This window comes from Salvelinus alpinus, chromosome 9, assembly GCF_045679555.1.
Source record: "Salvelinus alpinus chromosome 9, SLU_Salpinus.1, whole genome shotgun sequence".
NCBI lineage: Eukaryota > Metazoa > Chordata > Actinopteri > Salmoniformes > Salmonidae > Salvelinus > Salvelinus alpinus.
The window spans coordinates 41,138,434-41,153,352 of NC_092094.1; the positions used below are offsets into that span (position 1 = coordinate 41,138,434).

Consider the following 14,919-nt stretch of genomic DNA (forward strand, 5'->3'; position numbering starts at 1 on the left):
AGAGTCGAAGAGAGAGAGGGAGGACAGAAAGATAGAGGGAGAGAGAGACAAAGAGAGAGAGGGAGGACAGAAAGATAGAGGGAGAGAGAGTCGAAGAGAGAGAGGGAGGACAGAAAGATAGAGGGAGAGAGAGTCGAAGAGAGAGAGGGAGGACAGAAAGATAGAGGGAGAGAGAGACGAAGAGAGAGAGGGAGGACAGAAAGATAGAGGGAGAGAGAGACGAAGAGAGAGAGGGAGGACAGAAAGATAGAGGGAGAGAGAGTCGAAGAGAGAGAGGGAGGACAGAAAGATAGAGGGAGAGAGAGTCGAAGAGAGAGAGGGAGGACAGAAAGATAGAGGGAGAGAGAGACGAAGAGAGAGAGGGAGGACAGAAAGATAGAGGGAGAGAGAGTCGAAGAGAGAGAGGGAGGACAGAAAGATAGAGGGAGAGAGAGAGGGAGGACAGAAAGATAGAGGGAGAGAGAGTCGAAGAGAGAGAGGGAGGACAGAAAGATAGAGGGAGAGAGAGTCGAAGAGAGAGAGGGAGGACAGAAAGATAGAGGGAGAGAGAGTCGAAGAGAGAGAGGGAGGACAGAAAGATAGAGGGAGAGAGAGTCGAAGAGAGAGAGGGAGAAAAAAGGGAAGGGGCATCAGCTGTGCAATGACTCACTGTGATGAAAATGTGTGGTCAGCAAAATGGGCCTTGTTCATATCCCTAATGTCCCCCAATGGTTAGAAATACTGCATCACATGTGATCCACAGTTTCTGATAGTTTCTCCGTGTGTTTAAACAGTCAAAATCAGACTTGTTTTTCACATAACACAACAAAAACACCAAATGGTTTTAGTGCCAAAACATGGTTCATAAATTGGCAGAATTCATAGCAAATAACACTGCTGTAAACGATGATCAGACACAGGACGCACTCAGTGGGGTATGCTTATATAAATATAGGGTTGAGTGGAAAGTGAAGAAATCCACACAATATAAATAAATCATGAATTGTTAATTCATGAATTGAAACACTGAAGGGCCACTGGCCTTAGCCTAACCCCAGAGCCACCAAACCATATTCAGCACAGCAACAGCAATATGACTCTGGACAGTGTGCCACCGTGACTCTGGGGCAAGACCGTGTCACAAACACTGTATAAACGACCATTATGTATGCTGCTCTGAATCGATCAGGATCATATGAAAATGTCATTGTTTCACGAAACAGAAAGAATAGTGCAGCTGCTGTCAATGAATTATGCAGTCCCTGTCAATGGACTATGCAGCCCCTGTCAATGGACTATGCAGTCCCTGTCAATGGACTATGCAGTCCCTGTCAATGGACTATGCAGTCCCTGTCAATGGACTATGCAGCCCCTGTCAATGGACTATGCAGCCCCTGTCAATGGACTATGCAGTCCCTGTCAATGGACTATGCAGCCCCTGTCAATGGACTATGCAGTCCCTGTCAATGGACTATGCAGTCCCTGTCAATGGACTATGCAGTCCCTGTCAATGAATTATGCAGTCCCTGTCAATGGACTATGCAGTCCCTGTCAATGGACTATGCAGTCCCTGTCAATGGACTATGCAGTCCCTGTCAATGGACTTTGCAGTCCCTGTCAATGGACTATGCAGTCCCTGTCATAGGACTATGCAGTCCCTGTCATAGGACTATGCAGTCCCTGTCAATGGACTATGCAGTCCCTGTCAATGGACTATGCAGTCCCTGTCAATGGACTATGCAGTCCCTGTCAATGAATTATGCAGGCCCTGTCAATGGACTATGCAGTCCCTGTCAATGGACTATGCAGTCCCTGTCAATGAATTATGCAGGCCCTGTCAATGGACTATGCAGTCCCTGTCAATGGACGTTTTAGGATAACAAAGCAGTTAGTGAGTCCTTTTAGGACTGATGCCAAAAAAACTTTCAATGGATCAGAAATATATTGATGCTACTAGCTCTCTTAATAAGATCACCTGATCATCCATCTCGTACATCAAAGCCTGTTACAAGATTATAGACCATCTCTGGTTACATAGTGTCTCCTCATGTGTAACGTCACTGTTTGTCACCACTATGATTAATGTCAAACTTTCTATCATGTTGTGGAACGTCACGCTCTATGAAATCAGGGACAGATAGTGCCCAGAGCAGGCCATGTCTGTGTCTCAAATCACACCCTATTCCCTATATAGTGCACTACTTTTGACCAGGGCCTTATCTGTCCCTGATGACATACAGCACAACGTAGTGCGCTATATAGGGAAAAGGGTGCCATTTGGGATGCAGGCCCTGTGTCTGTCTGTCTATCTGCTAAATGAGGAGCCCTGGGATGAGGCTGGCTGCACACTAACCGCATCTGTCTCTGGACCTCTGACCATGACTATGTTGAAGTGGAGTTCAGGCAGCACCCGGGGCTGTTTGTGACCTTCTCCTCTAGGCTGAAATGGCAGTGGGGACAACTGTGAATAGGTTTTGCTCCGATGATAAGCCATTTCAATGTGAACTCTTCTTAGCTGTCTTGACACGCTTATTTCCTTTCCAATGTGAAACTGTCAGTGTTTGCTGGAATGAAGCGATAATAACGGGGATCTATTCTATCTTCAATATAGAGTATGTGCCACTTCATTTAACAAGATAATGATGTATATACAACAATATGAGCAATTTTTATCTGGAAGATACTGTATTTTTAAAACTGTACAGGTTTTGTTGGCTAGATAGATCATCTTGGTATCTTGATGTCCGGATGACAGCAAGATAGCGCTCAATGCCTCACCGTATGTATGGAATATAATGCACCAGCACAACTGTAATTACTACTATTCATATTGAGGCCTCAGACTTGGCTTCCAAAAATCTCTCGTGTTGGCACTGATTCTTTTTATTGTGCTTTGGCTACTGTTTTGAATCAGCTAGCGTAATATATTTTGATCATATGCAATATTCTTAATGCATCTCACTGTTCAGGGTGACAGGTTAAAGCTGTGTCATGGTGATTAACACAGAGTACAACAACACTGGACCCTTTTATGAAATTAGACAAAGCAAATCTGCATGCACGAGCAGAAGCACCATGCACCTAATGTTTTGGAGCATGAGAGATGAGAAAAGCAGAGGACAGAAGAGAAAAGAGGAGGAGAAGAGAGAAAAGAGGAGAGACAGAGATGAGAGAAAAGCAGAGGAGAGATAGAGATGGAGAGAAGAGCAGAGGAGAGATGGAGAGAAAGCAGAGGAGAGATAGAGATAGAGAGATATAGTGAAGAGAAGAGCGGAGGAGAGAAGAAGTGAGGAGAGATGGAGAGGAAAGAAAGAGCAGGTGCAGAGCCGGTTCCTGTCCTCATCATCATTTATCTCCCTTTGCACCTCTGCATCGTAGGGGTGGGTGACAGACAGGGTTGAGTAGATTACATTTGAAATGTTATCCGTTACAGTTACTAGTTACCTGTCCAAAACTGTTATATGTAATGTAACTTTGGATCTGTAACGTAATCTGGTTACTTTGGATAAAGTGAGAGAAAAATTACATATTTACCTGATTTATTTGATATTAATGGTTAACAATAAATATTTCACTTATAGTAAGACATTTCTGTCCTACTAGTGTCTGTGTTTGTATGGTTTCCACTCTAGTTCCCTGCAGCTAATCTGGGCGTATGGTCACTAGAGATGGCTTGAGCTGACAAATGAGTTAAAGACTGCATTACATAGACAAGAATGTGTTTTACTAGGGATAGCTTAGGAGTAGAACAATCCCTCATTGTCTCAAAATCATCCTTGCATCTAGGAAACTAAACCAGGGTGGGGTTAAGACAACAACCCTGTGCAGAAAACGACCGGATGAACCCAGAGTGGCTTATGATGCCCCAATCTGCATGGGATGGGTGGAGCCAACCATGACTAAGCATTTGTAGTGTCAGCTATATATAGTACTCTGCATTTGTGTGAAGGTTAGGTTACTCGGTCCAACACTCAAGGGTGGGGGGGTGGGGGGTCGACCAGCCTCATTTTAGCAATAATTAATTGATATTGAATAAAGATGATTGTTTGAAGAAATGACAAAGTCTCTCACTTGATTAGAATATTCCACCACAATTACTTTCCCCTTAAGAGGCATTAGGAGAAGACAAAAAGTATCCATCAAATGCACATAGAGGTGTCATAATGTGTTGTTTTTCTCTCAAACATCCTTTTCTGAATTTCAAAGTAATCCAAGAAGTAACCATCTAGTTTTTCAAAAGTATCTGTAATCTGATTAACATTTTTGCTGGTAACGTAACCGATTAGTTACAGTTTTGTTGTAATCAGATTACATGTAACTGATTGCATGTAATACGTTATTCCCCAACCCTGGTGACGGATGGCAGGATCAATAGGGGGAAATGGAGAGAAAAACACCAGTTGTTTTATCAAACAGTCACCCTATGTCTTATCCAGACTCAACTAACCATACTTCTCCACAGTGAGGATAGAGAACATTTGTGTATGAGCCGACACATCATTTCTGTCTCTCTCTGTCTCTAACCCACACATAAAAAGGACACACAGACATGCATACCACAGTGCCACATTGCAAAAACAGTATGAATAGTATCCTATCTACTTTCAGTTTCATAGACATATTTGCACATACGCACACATAAAACACTCATACACAAACACCAGTTCTCTCAGAGACACAGATGCACAGTGACAAAACCAAACACAGAAGAACACTTACAGAGAGGCTGTCAGAAACAATCTGCTATTTTGTTGCAGTGTTTGCTCTGCTGGGTCCACTCCTGCTGAAGACAGGCCAGTGCATCACTGTAGCCCACCCCTGGTGGTGCTAGACGGCAGAATGCTGAACCTACAGTATGACCAGGCCTGAATGTAACGATCTCTGCCTGAACACACTACTTGTTATCGGGCAGAACATAAAAAGTGAAATAATGCTGTAGTCAAGGTTTGAGCACAGGAAGAGATAGAAATCTCGACAGCTTCTAATGCTTCTGCAGTCTGTAGCCACACAAGACCACACGCCCACACACACCCGCGCGCACACACACACACACACACACACATACAAACACCCACACACACACACACACACACACACACACACACACACACACACACACACACACACACACACACACACACACACACACACACACACACACGTACACACACATACAAACACCCACACACACACCCACACACACACACACACACACACACACACACACACACACACACACACACACACATACAAACACCCACCCACACACACACATACAAACACCCACACACACACAGACACAGACACAGACACAGACACAGACACACACACACACACACACACACACACACACACACACACACACACACACACACACACACACACACACACACACACACACACACACACACACACACACATACACACACACACACACACACATACAAACACCCACACACACACAGACACACACACATACAAACACCCACACACACACAGACACACACACATACAAACACCCACACACACACACACACACACACACACATACAAACACCCACACACACACACACACACACACACACACACACACACACACACACACACACACACACACACACACACACACACACACATACAAACACCCACACACACACACACACATACAAACACCCACACACACACAGACACACACACATACAAACACACACACCCACAGAGTGCACAGCAGTGTCCTGACCTCCATCTAGTACTGACATTGAGAGAGCCTTGCTGTCTGACTGCCTGAGTAACTAACTCAGTAGTCAGCTCTCTGATATTTACTGTGTTTACATGACTAACAACTGTTATCTGTTTGCTGGAAGGAATCTAGGAATAGATCCCCCGCTGAGAGGGGTCGTATCTGTTTCATCTAGCTAGCCAACCATGTGTTTGTTTTGGAATTAAAACGACTTGGATAATAATCGTGTCGTATATCTCCAAGCAATGTTTTGGCATCTTTCATAAGTTACCCAAGGGTTCTTCCTGCCTGAAAAATTCACACTCAACTGAAGCATAACCAACCCAGAGAGACTCATCAGCAAGCTTCAATGCGGACGAGCATGACAAATGAATGGGGTCCGGGTGCCTCAACAGCTCCCCATGGATTTGTTTTACGAAATGTTCTCCTCCATTGGATCAATACTGATAATGACAAAGGGAGAAAGCTCCTGCTGAATCCTGGGTGAATACGTGTGCATGTGTGTGTGTGTGTGTGTGTGTGTGTGTATGTTGTGTGTGTGCTTGTGTGTGGAGGCTCTGTTTGTGTCAATACGTTTTAGAGTGGGCAAATTAGTGATGTACTGCTAAGTATCCGGTGACCACAGAGATCGATGTAGCCCATCTAGCCGGCTGTGGTGGTTTCCTTCTGTTTCATTATTAATGGTGCAGAATTGTGGAGTGTTTATAAGTGTACGATGCTGCTACATTGTGAGTAATGACGACCAGAGACACCAGCAGATGTCTGTGTTCAGAGCATAGCACTACAACAGACCAGTAGGATCCAAAACGATCAGAACAGAGTTGGAGCATATGCAGACCCACTGCTGTTTCCCTCTCCCCTAAGGATGGCCCTTCTCTGGATCTCTTTCTCCTCCCCGTAAGCTTTGAAAGTTGCCTCCCGCTCTTCCTCCACTTCCAGAGCCAGCGGTGACGCTACTCCGAGTATGCTTAAGGGATTTCGGTTGTCATGGTGACCTAGTCACATGCACTCAGGTACTAGCGAGGCCTGTTGGTGTGTGGTGGTGAATGTTGCCCACCTCCAACTCCCCTACCACACACATGTTTGTGTCTAACCTTAACGCTACAAAACTGCACTTTGGATCAAATACACACACACCCTCTGGCAAACACACACGCCTGGTCAAGGATACAGGTACCTTTTAAAATTTGAACAAGCAATCTAATAACAGTGAGCCTGAGACACAGGTAGAGCATTCAGGTGTAATTCAGATCCACACTCCAACAGGCAGAACGACACCCTGACGCACTAACTCAGGTCTCTGTAACAGACCCCTGGCCCTGTCTAGTCTGTCCACGTGCGGTAAAAATAAGCATTTGTCATTCTTAAATGTCATAAGATTGGCTTCTACTATTGACTAAGTCCCTATGAGAAAGGCAGGCTGAAAACAATACCTCCCAAAGCCTCATTAGACAATCAATCCATCATCATTACGCCTTTCCAAACCCAGAAAGCATATTGGCCAGATTAGCATCTTTGCCAAATGCTCTGAATATTCTATGGTATCAGGGTCAGTCTATTATTGTTTTGTTGCTGTTGGATTGGCTGTGTCCGGACAAACAGTCTCAATGGTTTTTCTCAGCAGCACTGGTTGTTTTTGGCATGCTGGTAGAAGACTGGCCCATTGGATCATTGTATTAGTTTCTCTCTCTCTTTCATCACCCTTTCTATGCCGGACAGGACAGTTTTATTTTTTATAATTTTTTACCTTTATTTAACTTGGCAAGTCAGTTAAGAACAAGTTCTTATTTACAATGACGGCCTACCCCGCACAAACCCGGACAACACTGGGCCAATTGTGCACCGCCCTATGGGACTCCCAATCACGGCTGGATGTGATGCAGCCTGGATTCGAACCAGGTACTGCAGTGACACCTCTTGCACTGGTCTAAGACCACTGCGCCACTCGGAAGCCCATGTGGGAGCCACAGTGTGCTCTGGGCTTGGTGTAATTGGGAATGTAATACTGTTAGAGGAAATGGATAATGCCATCACTATTACCACAATGCAATCATCACTATAACTCAATCAGCCCCTCCTGCCACCTGCTTTTTAGTAAGGAACAATCATTCCTCAAGCTTCCCTCTAAGGGCTTGCACAGGGAAATTGGGCTCTGTTTGTGTATGTTTGTGTTATTTAGTGATTAAACATATTTACTCATTTATTATGTAACAGCTTGTTAATTAAGGTTGTTGGTGAGTAACTAAAGAGTTATTACTGTGCACAGGTATAAGAGCAGGGTTGGGGTGTAACCGATTACATTCATCTGATTAATAAAAACTATAACTGTAATCAGATACATTACCAGCTAAAATATTGTACAGATTATAGATACCTTCGAAAAACTAGATGATTAGGCCTACTTCTTGGATTACTTTTAAATTCAGAAAGGATGTTTGTGAAAACCTTTCTGTTTTCTCAATGACAGTCAAATCAGCATTGAAAAAAGGCGTACGTTTAAGTTTGCTCCACCTGAGCGAGTCAGAGACCACTATTATGACACACCATGCATTTGATGGATTATTTTTGTCTTCTACTAATGCCTCTTAAGGGGAAAGTCATCCAAAACTAACTGAAAGTAATCAGATTACGTTACTGAGTTTGGGTAACCAAAAGTTACATTACTGATTACAATTTTAGACAGGTAACTAGCTGTAACGGATTACATTTAGAAAGTAACCTACCCAACCCTGTATAAGAGACATTTACTGTACTTTAAAGGGGTACCAAGAAGAAAACAGATGTGTGAGAAAAAGAGAAAGAGAGAACTGGAATAGTACACAGTAGTGCTGTGGAGTATTACTGCTGGGCTATGTATAAAGAGACCTTCTTGGCTTGGCGTCTACTGACATGGGGGATTACGATGATGATTCAGAATTACCCAGCATGCCTCTGGGCTGTGGCCTATATGGGCTCACACTGCCATTGGGCAGCTGCACTAAATATACTTTCAAATCTAGATCATGCTGGATCAATAAGAATGAGCTGATGTGCCATCATACACTTCATGCAATGTACTGTGCCCCTCCCCCCACCGTGCCTCGACTTACACTAACCTCTGCACCATGCCTGTCCCCTGTTTCTCTGTCCCCGACTTATGAACTCTGACCCCAACCTTCCCTCAGTCACACATCTGGACCCCACCTGCCTCCTTACCCATTCTCACATGGGTGCTGTAACACCGATGACCAAGCTCTACGACTAAAAATACTCCAGCTTCCTCTTTCTGTAAACGTGTTGCCTACTCCCCTACCCTTGAAAAACATTCACAGACAGACATATGGGCTGACATCATGCATTCTCACATTCGTTACAGTAACATAGCAAATCCTGCATGCATGTGTGCTCACATACACTATATGTACAAAAGTATGTGGACACCCCTTCAAATGAGTGGATTTGGCTATTTCAGCCACACCTGTGTGTATAAAATTAAGCACACAGCCATGCAATCTCAATAGACACACATTGGCAGTAGAATGGCCTTACTGAAGAGCTCAGTGACTACTGAAGGAAAGTCAGCACAATAACTGTTCGTTTGGAGCTTCATGAAATGGGTTTCCATGGCCAAGCAGCCGCATACAAGCCTAAGATCACCATGCGCAATTCCAAGCGTCGGCTGGAGTGGTGTAAAGCTCGCCGCCATTGGACTCTGGAGCAGTGGAAATGCGTTCTCTGGAGTGATGAATCTCGCTATACCATCTGGCAAGCTGACGGGACAATCTGGGTTTGGCGGACGCCAGGAGAACGCTACCTGCCCAGATGCATAGTGCCATGGAGGACGAATAATGGTTTGGGGCTGTTTTTCATGGTTCGGGTTAGGCCCCTTAGTTCCAGTGAAGGGACATCTTAACGCTACAGCATTCAATGGCATTTTATGCTTCCAACTTTGTGGCAATAGTTTGGGGAAGGCCCTTTCATGTTTCCCCATGCCAATTCCCCAGTGCACACAGCGAGGTACATACAGAAATGGTTTGTCGAGATTAGTGTGGAAGAACTTGACTGGCCTGCACACAGCCCTGACCTCAAGCACATCGAACACCTTTGGGATGAATTGGAACACCGACTGTGAGCCAGGCCTAATTGCCCAACATCAGTAATGCTCTTGTGGCTGAATGGAAGCAAGTCCCCGCAGCAATGTTCCAACATCTAGTGGAAAGCCTTCCCAAAAGAGTGGAGGCTGTTATAGCAGCAAAGGGGGACCAACTCCATGATTTTGGAATGAGATGTTCGACGAGCAGGTGTCCACATACATTTGGTCATAGTGTACATACACGCACAAACAAACAGTAAGTGATCCATCACTAGCTCGAACCCTGCCCTGGTTTTCGACAGACAGATATGGATTGGTTGTCCCATTGATTTGTTCCACATTTGTCATGTTAAAGGCTACGGCAACACTGATCTGAAATGTCAAAACTGTTCATTTCAGTCTGATAACTTGCAGACAGTGAAAACAAATACATTCATATTCAAAATACAGATAGAGAAAACTTGTATTTGTGAGGAAAGCAAGCCAGCATTGGACTAAAAGCAAGCCATGCCTTGAAATGACAGCCAGCCTTGGAATGGAAACCAGCCTTGGACTGAAAATCTCTGGCATGAACTGTGACTTTGCACCATTCCCGCAGGGTTGAAGGCCATACAGTTAAAATGCCCCTCGTCATTTAGGTGTGGAACTTGAGAGTGTGATATTTTCTAGGGTTCTTACAACCAGTTAATAGTAGATGTAAGTAATTTTAAAGAAGCTCCACAAAGAGCTGCACATTGAGAGACCATATTTCAATTTTTATGGTCTTTAGAAACTAAACCAACTGCCACTTGAAGGAACTGACACTTTTTGAATAAACTGCTTAGCTTCAAAGCAAAGGCCTGGCATAATAAACATGGCAATCCCTTTAGCAGTGGGATAACGCAATATCAGCACATAAAATTATGTAATGGTAACAACACACATAGCTACTCATAACAGGAGTAACAAAATGTGAAAAACAAGACAGATTGAGAAAGAACAGACAAAGAGAGAGATCACAGGTATTCCCTGAAGTGTGAGGTGAAGGTTGCCATGGAAACCACTCAAAGTTCAGGCAACGGCAAACACAGCTGAGTACAAGACCATCTAGGAGCAGAGAGTGAGACAGGAGAGAAGAGGGAGAGAGATGGAGAGAGAGAAAACGAGTGTCCGTACCTTTAACCGTCACAACAAGCACCACCGCGTGAACAGGTTCTGAAGAACGCACCACATCCTACATGTAGTACAGCAGCCCTCCTATAGCTGCTCTCCAGGTCTGTGTGTAGCTGAGGCAGCAAGCAGTCTGCTAAATGTCCCACCGCGCCAGTCCACCCCATCTCCAATCACAGTATACAAGCCAACAGAGTGTAGTAGGCAAATGACACAGAAGCATTGCTCCACACGCATGTACAGGACACACAAACCAAATGTACAACACACACACACACACACAAAACCACACACACGCACACACACACACACACACACACACACACACACACACACACACACACACACACACACACACACACACACACACACACACACACACACACACACTTTTTGAGGTCAGAGCATGGCCTCTAGGTAATGAAAGACCATCTGATAGGTTCCAGAAGGATAGGCAGGGTGTGTTGGGATGGAGGAGTGAACCCCACCCAGACCCAGGTCCCACACTGACTTCTCCCCCTGTGATCAGCCTGTAGCCAAGACCTTGAAGAGGAAACCTCTCCAGACCCAGAGCTGGAAGCGCCTGTCTCCACACGATCCACTGTCTGGGGCAAGACCATAGCACCACCCTGAGCACCCATACAGCACCATAATTACACACTCACCCAGACCAGCAACTGGCAGTATACTGGACCTAATGACATAGCTCTGCTCTGGCTTTGTAGGAGAGAGGATGGCATGGGTCAAGCCTGGCAGTGTGGGTGGCTGAGTGCATTGATGAGTGGACGGCAAAGTCGGACAATTTGAGGGCTGGTGGTCACACATGTGCACATATATAGGCTAAAACAAACCCCTGGCGTAGTGAACAAAACCCAAATCCTCCCCCTCTTGTGTCAGTCATATTTTCCCCTCTACCGGTAGAGAACACATCATCTCTCCATGTTCACAAAGTCTGTTCACACAACACTGCCAATATCACCCAGGTCTCCCCCTCCCTCCTTCCCTACCACATACTATGAACACACATACTATGAACACACATACTATGAACACACATACTATGAACACACATACTATGAACAAACATACTATGAACACACATACTATGAACACACATACTATGAACACACATACTATGAACACACATACTATGAACACACATAATATGAACACACATACTATGAACACACATACTATGAACAAACATACTATGAACACACATACTATGAACACACATACTATGAACACACATACTATGAACACACATACTATGAACACACATACTATGAACACACATACTATGAACTGGCTTAAACACATGATCAGTGAGAGGTCATTAAATAAAACTTAGCATATCCCTGCTGAGTAAATCCCACCATGGCACTCTACTAGAATAATTGTAGGCTGCTCTGTCCTATACTTTGAGTGATATTTTTAGCACATGAAAATCCACAAGCAAATGTTTTTTTTCCTAAACCGTCCAATGAAAATCTCACTTTTAAAAGTTCATATTCTATTAGCTCATTCCCAAATAATGTTGTTGACTCATCCTATACTTGTATTTGTGGCCAAAGCATAAATTGGAGAAAAAACACTTCAAAAACCCCACCTTAAACTTGTATCTCAAACAGACTTGAAAAAAAGCTTGCTATTTCCTCATAGAGGATGATGTCATCCTGAGTAGGATGAGCTGGCCAATCAGCGGTGTACTCGCATTAATATTTGTAATGACCGGTATACACCCACACCATTTGGTTGTTGGGGTACGCCCACACCATTCCAACACAGAAAAGCTGCACTTTAACATACTTAATTAGCAACTATTTCACTCATATTGTAATTCATTATAGGTCATTTTTCAGATATATCTGTAAACACTGTACAGTTACTTTCATCTGAAGAAATCAGATTTTAGAGCACACAAATCAAATCTGCTGTACTGTTTGGGATCATCAATTGAACTGTGTTATATTGTTCCTTCCCTGTGTGTTCTTTGAGTGCTCACTCTGAATGACGTCTGAGATGTCGGTAATCTTTTCTAAACGCCATAGAATCAGTGGGGTCATGTGCATCTAATAAACCTGCAGTAAATCATCTGTTCTTAGGCCTGAGTGTTTAAAGTGGGGTTCATAGTTTGTGTAACTATTCAGATATATGAAGAATCATTATATCAGTATTCAAATAAATCTTACTGAAATATATTTTTGCATGATGTTTGTTGTCCGAGCCAACATGTCTTATGCTGAAAAGTGGAGGCATTGAGAGAAGTCTTTTCAGGTATTCTTACGTGATGTATTTATGTGATTCAGTTTGCTGTGTCAATACTGTGACGTGGGTTAGACTAAATTGAGCCAGCTTCGCTGAGTTTTGGACCATCACACTTTGTATAATAACACATCCACGGGAACATCAGGCTACACAACACTGACAACCTAACCCAGGCACTGTGAATGGAAACAAACAGATGGAGAGGAAAGGGAGATGGCAGAGACAGACAGAGAGGGACAGGGTTGTGTGAGAGAGGAGAGAGTGAATGACAAATAGACTTGGATGGAAAGATAATGTATGTTGAAAATAGGCAGACGGTCAGAACGGAGTAAATGAAAGACAGAAGGAAGAAGGCATACTCTTAAGAAAGAAGGAAGAAGGCATACTCTTAAGAAAGAAGGAAGAAGGCATACTCTTAAGAAAGAAGGAAGAAGGCACACTCTTAAGAAAGAAGGAAGAAGGCATACTCTTAAGAAAGAAGGAAGAAGGCATACTCTTAAGAAAGAAGGAAGAAGGCATACTCTTAAGAAAGAAGGAAGAAGGCATACTCTTAAGAAAGAAGGAAGAAGGCATACTCTTAAGAAAGAAGGAAGAAGGCACACTCTTAAGAAAGAAGGAAGAAGGCACACTCTTAAGAAAGAAGGAAGAAGGCATACTCTTAAGAAAAAAGGGCTCCAAAAGGGTTCTTCAGCTGTCCCCATAGGAGAACACTTTTTGGCTCCAGGTAAAACCCTTTTTGTTTCCAGGTAGAACTCTCTTGGGTTCCACGTGAAACCCTCTGTGGAAAGGGTTCTACATGGAACCAAAAAGGGTTCAACCTGGAATCAAATAGGGTTCTTCAAAGTGTTCTCCTATGGGGACAGCCAAAGAACCCTTTTAGGTTCTAGATAGCGCCTTGTTTCTAAGTGTATGGGCCTAAATGGAGAGAGAGCCTTGACAACTTGCTCAGTGTCACAAAGAGTGAAAGTAGTGTAGGCCTAGAATGGCAGAGGGCCCCATCCCCTCTTGAAGCTCAGGAACGACTTTTTGGCACCAAGACTGTAGATGTTCACAGTGGGACCAGTGTTGTATTGCTGCTATTTTGCTAAAAGCATTCAACAATGCATTTGATTAGTGATTGCATCCTCTTGATGAGAAAATTGCCTGCTTGCAGGATACACAACAGAGCATTTCCATGTACCGAGTCGTGTATTCAGCCTCACTTGATAGCACTTAAAGGAGCCCATTAGTCCATTGCTGATACATGATACATGATGACGTAGGAGGTGACAATTTGCTTTTTGAAAGTCCTATATCTTGAAAACTTGATTGCTAACACTAATGAAAAAATTACCAAAATGTCTTTTTTGGGGTGGATTTTTCCTTTAAGGGCCTACTCCATCTGGAGCTGCATGGACAAAAACACACACAAGGCTAATGTATTGAAGACTATAATGACAGTGACACTGTGTCATGTTTTGTCATTGATTATCATGTCTTGTCCCTGTGCTTCCCTTCTATTCGTTTCCCTCTGCTGGTCTTATTAGGTTCTTTCCCTCTTTCTATCCCTCTCTCTCCCCCTCCCTCTCTCCCTCTCTCGCTCTCTCTCTCTATCGTTCCGTTCCTGCTCCCAGCTGTTCCTCATTCTCCTAACTACCTCATTTACTCTTTCACACCTGTCCCCTATTTTGCCCTCTGATTAGAGTCCCTATTTCTCCCTCTGTTTTCCGCT

At 43.8% G+C, this 14,919-nt stretch overlaps 1 protein-coding gene across 2 annotated transcripts in view; it reads right to left on the minus strand.

Annotated features, from left to right (window-relative positions):
- Positions 1 to 14,919, minus strand: part of LOC139530083 (sphingomyelin phosphodiesterase 3-like) — a 44,727-nt gene that overhangs the window by 21,593 nt on the left and 8,215 nt on the right. The window contains exon 1 of one of the 2 annotated variants that reach the window (XM_071326161.1): positions 4,699 to 4,938. The exons of the other annotated variant lie outside the window; for it this stretch is intronic. The gene's annotated coding sequence lies outside the window, so the exon portion shown is untranslated. Of the gene's footprint in view, positions 1 to 4,698; positions 4,939 to 14,919 lie in introns of those variants that run through there. 2 annotated transcript variants of the gene reach the window in all.